This window comes from Leptonotus elevatus, unplaced genomic scaffold (assembly GCF_054856555.1).
Source record: "Leptonotus elevatus isolate MCC_2025b unplaced genomic scaffold, RoL_Lele_1.0 HiC_scaffold_255, whole genome shotgun sequence".
Classification (NCBI taxonomy): domain Eukaryota; kingdom Metazoa; phylum Chordata; class Actinopteri; order Syngnathiformes; family Syngnathidae; genus Leptonotus; species Leptonotus elevatus.
The window spans coordinates 5,001-10,000 of record NW_028233647.1 but is presented as its reverse complement, the minus strand read 5'-3'; positions in this window follow the sequence as shown (position 1 = coordinate 10,000).

Sequence of the window (5,000 nt, the reverse complement as noted above, 5' to 3'; positions counted from 1 at the left end):
TGACTTAGAAAAAATTCGAGAACCAGGATGAGGAGGGGGAAAATGTGGCCAGTCAGGCCGACCTGAAGTGCCTCTTAGGCGGATAAGGGTTGGGCGAAACTCCCTTGAAAGTGGCACTCTGAAAAAATTTCCAAGTTTGGCTGACTTAGAAAAAATTCGAGAACCAGGATGAGGAGGGGGAAAATGTGGCCAGTCAGGCCGACCCGAAGTGCCTCTTAGGCGGATAGGGGTTGGGCGAAACTCCCTTGAAAGTGGCACTCTGAAAAAATTTCCAAGTTTGGCTGACTTAGAAAAAATTCGAGAACCAGGATGAGGAGGGGGAAAATGTGGCCAGTCAGGCCGACCCGAAGTGCCTCTTAGGCGGATAGGGGTTGGGCGAAACTCCCTTGAAAGTGGCACTCTGAAAAAATTTCCAAGTTTGGCTGACTTAGAAAAAATTCGAGAACCAGGATGAGGAGGGGGAAAATGTGGCCAGTCAGGCCGACCCGAAGTGCCTCTTAGGCGGATAGGGGTTGGGCGAAACTCCCTTGAAAGTGGCACTCTGAAAAAATTTCCAAGTTTGGCTGACTTAGAAAAAATTCGAGAACCAGGATGAGGAGGGGGGAAATGTGGCCAGTCAGGCCGACCCGAAGTGCCTCTTAGGCGGATAGGGGTTGGGCGAAACTCCCTTGAAAGTGGCACTCTGAAAAAATTTCCAAGTTTGGCTGACTTAGAAAAAATTCGAGAACCAGGATGAGGAGGGGGAAAATGTGGCCAGTCAGGCCGACCCGAAGTGCCTCTTAGGCGGATAGGGGTTGGGCGAAACTCCCTTGAAAGTGGCACTCTGAAAAAATTTCCAAGTTTGGCTGACTTAGAAAAAATTCGAGAACCAGGATGAGGAGGGGGAAAATGTGGCCAGTCAGGCCGACCCGAAGTGCCTCTTAGGCGGATAGGGGTTGGGCGAAACTCCCTTGAAAGTGGCACTCTGAAAAAATTTCCAAGTTTGGCTGACTTAGAAAAAATTCGAGAACCAGGATGAGGAGGGGGAAAATGTGGCCAGTCAGGCCGACCTGAAGTGCCTCTTAGGCGGATAGGGGTTGGGCGAAACTCCCTTGAAAGTGGCACTCTGAAAATATTTCCAAGTTGGGCTGACTTAGAAAAAATTCGAGAACCAGGCTGAGGAGGGGACCATCTGGCAAGGGAGTCCGACCTAAAGTGCATCTAAAGCGGATATGGGTTGGTCGAGCCTCCCTTGATTTGCCCTGGAGCTCCCACGTCTTAAAAAGGTCTCTCCTATAATTGTACACCAACCATTTTGAGGTTTGGGTGCAAACCTCTCGAATGGGGGGACTCGGTCCCCTATCTACAGCGCCCCTAATGACGACAGGTGGTACTGCGCCCCTGGTAGCCCGGCCATTGAAAATGAATGGGCCCATTCATTTCAATGGGGAATTTCGACCCCTGGTTGCCCGCCATTCATTTCAATGGGGAATTTCGACCCCTGGTCGCCCGCCATTCATTTCAATGGGGACTTTCGACCCCTGGTTGCCCGCCATTCATTTCAATGGGGGATTTCGACCCCTGGTCGCCCGCCATTCATTTCAATGGGGGATTTCGACCCCTGGTAGCCCGCCATTCATTTCAATGGGGGACTTCGACCCCTGGTAGCCCGCCATTCATTTCAATGGGGGACTTGGACCCCTGGTAGCCCGCCATTCATTTCAATGGGGGATTTCGACCCCTGGTCGCCCGCCATTCATTTCAATGGGGGATTTCGACCCCTGGTAGCCCGCCATTCATTTCAATGGGGGACTTCGACCCCTGGTTGCCCGCCATTCATTTCAATGGGGGATTTCGACCCCTGGTCGCCCGCCATTCATTTCAATGGGGGATTTCGACCCCTGGTCGCCCGCCATTCATTTCAATGGGGGATTTCGACCCCTGGTAGCCCGCCATTCATTTCAATGGGGGACTTCGACCCCTGGTAGCCCGCCATTCATTTCAATGGGGGACTTGGACCCCTGGTAGCCCGCCATTCATTTCAATGGGGGACTTCGACCCCTGGTTGCCCGCCATTCATTTCAATGGGGGACTTCGACCCCTGGTTGCCCGCCATTCATTTCAATGGGGGATTTCGACCCCTGGTCGCCCGCCATTCATTTCAATGGGGGATTTCGACCCCTGGTAGCCCGCCATTCATTTCAATGGGGGACTTCGACCCCTGGTTGCCCGCCATTCATTTCAATGGGGGACTTCGACCCCTGGTTGCCCGCCATTCATTTCAATGGGGGATTTCGACCCCTGGTCGCCCGCCATTCATTTCAATGGGGGATTTCGACCCCTGGTAACCCGCCATTCATTTCAATGGGGGACTTCGACCCCTGGTTGCCCGCCATTCATTTCAATGGGGGACTTCGACCCCTGGTTGCCCGCCATTCATTTCAATGGGGGATTTCGACCCCTGGTTGCCCGGCATTCGTTCCTATGTGGCGGGGGATTTCAACCCCAGGTCGCCCTCGTGTGGTTCTTTTTGGCGCAGCTGACGGGCTCCGCTGCTCGTGGAGGTTTGCTAGTGGAGGATAACCCCCTGCCTGGGCAACTCGAACGCCCGGCATTCGTTCCTATGTGGCGGGGGATTTCAACCCCAGGTCGCCCTCGTGTGGTTCTTTTTGGCGCAGCTGACGGGCTCCGCTGCTCATGGAGGTTTGCTAGTGGAGGATAACCCCCTGCCTGGGCAACTCGAACGCCCGGCATTCGTTCCTATGTGGCGGGGGATTTCAACCCCAGGCCGCCCTCGTGTGGTTCTTTTTGGCGCAGCTGACGGGCTCCGCTGCTCATGGAGGTTTGCTAGTGGAGGATAACCCCCTGCCTGGGCAACTCGAACGCCCGGCTCCCCCCCGGTCCGCTGGAGCTCCTCCAACGGCCAGCAACAAGCCCCGAAGACGGGCGCGCTCCCCGCGGTCCGCTGGAGCTCCTCCAACGGCCAGCAACAAGCCCCGAAGACGGGCGCGCTCCCCGCGGTCCGCTGGAGCTCCTCCAACGGCCAGCAACAAGCCCCGAAGACGGGCGCGCTCCCCCCGGTCCGCTGGAGCTCCGCCAACGGCCAGCAACAAGCCCCGAAGACGGGCGCGCTCCCCCCGGTCCGCTGGAGCTCCTCCAACGGCCAGCAACAAGCCCCGAAGACGGGCGCGCTCCCCCCGGTCCGCTGGAGCTCCTCCAACGGCCAGCAACAAGCCCCGAAGACGGGCGCGCTCCCCGCGGTCCGCTGGAGCTCCTCCAACGGCCAGCAACAAGCCCCGAAGACGGACGCGCTCCCCCCGGTCCGCTGGAGCTCCGCCAACGGCCAGCAACAAGCCCCGAAGACGGGCGCGCTCCCCGCGGTCCGCTGGAGCTCCTCCAACGGCCAGCAACAAGCCCCGAAGACGGGCGCGCTCCCCCCGGTCCGCTGGAGCTCCGCCAACGGCCAGCAACAAGCCCCGAAGACGGGCGCGCTCCCCCCGGTCCGCTGGAGCTCCTCCAACGGCCAGCAACAAGCCCCGAAGACGGGCGCGCTCCCCCCGGTCCGCTGGAGCTCCTCCAACGGCCAGCAACAAGCCCCGAAGACGGGCGCGCTCCCCGCGGTCCGCTGGAGCTCCTCCAACGGCCAGCAACAAGCCCCGAAGACGGGCGCGCTCCCCGCGGTCCGCTGGAGCTCCGCCAACGGCCAGCAACAAGCCCCGAAGACGGGCGCGCTCCCCGCGGTCCGCTGGAGCTCCTCCAACGGCCAGCAACAAGCCCCGAAGACGGACGCGCTCCCCCCGGTCCGCTGGAGCTCCTCCAACGGCCAGCAACAAGCCCCGAAGACGGGCGCGCTCCCCGCGGTCCGCTGGAGCTCCTCCAACGGCCAGCAACAAGCCCCGAAGACGGGCGCGCTCTCCCCCGGTCCGCTGGAGCTCCTCCAACGGCCAGCAACAAGCCCCGAAGACGGGCGCGCTCCCCGCGGTCCGCTGGAGCTCCTCCAACGGCCAGCAACAAGCCCCGAAGACGGGCGCGCTCCCCGCGGTCCGCTGGAGCTCCGCCAACGGCCAGCAACAAGCCCCGAAGACGGGCGCGCTCCCCGCGGTCCGCTGGAGCTCCTCCAACGGCCAGCAACAAGCCCCGAAGACGGGCGCGCTCCCCCCGGTCCGCTGGAGCTCCTCCAACGGCCAGCAACAAGCCCCGAAGACGGGCGCGCTCCCCCCGGTCCGCTGGAGCTCCTCCAACGGCCAGCAACAAGCCCCGAAGACGGGCGCGCTCCCCCCGGTCCGCTGGAGCTCCTCCAACGGCCAGCAACAAGCCCCGAAGACGGGCGCGCTCCCCGCGGTCCGCTGGAGCTCCTCCAACGGCCAGCAACAAGCCCCGAAGACGGACGCGCTCCCCCCGGTCCGCTGGAGCTCCGCCAACGGCCAGCAACAAGCCCCGAAGACGGGCGCGCTCCCCGCGGTCCGCTGGAGCTCCTCCAACGGCCAGCAACAAGCCCCGAAGACGGGCGCGCTCCCCCCGGTCCGCTGGAGCTCCGCCAACGGCCAGCAACAAGCCCCGAAGACGGGCGCGCTCCCCCCGGTCCGCTGGAGCTCCTCCAACGGCCAGCAACAAGCCCCGAAGACGGGCGCGCTCCCCCCGGTCCGCTGGAGCTCCTCCAACGGCCAGCAACAAGCCCCGAAGACGGGCGCGCTCCCCGCGGTCCGCTGGAGCTCCTCCAACGGCCAGCAACAAGCCCCGAAGACGGGCGCGCTCCCCGCGGTCCGCTGGAGCTCCGCCAACGGCCAGCAACAAGCCCCGAAGACGGGCGCGCTCCCCGCGGTCCGCTGGAGCTCCTCCAACGGCCAGCAACAAGCCCCGAAGACGGACGCGCTCCCCCCGGTCCGCTGGAGCTCCTCCAACGGCCAGCAACAAGCCCCGAAGACGGGCGCGCTCCCCGCGGTCCGCTGGAGCTCCGCCAACGGCCAGCAACAAGCCCCGAAGACGGGCGCGCTCCCCGCGGTCCGCTGGAGCTCCTCCAA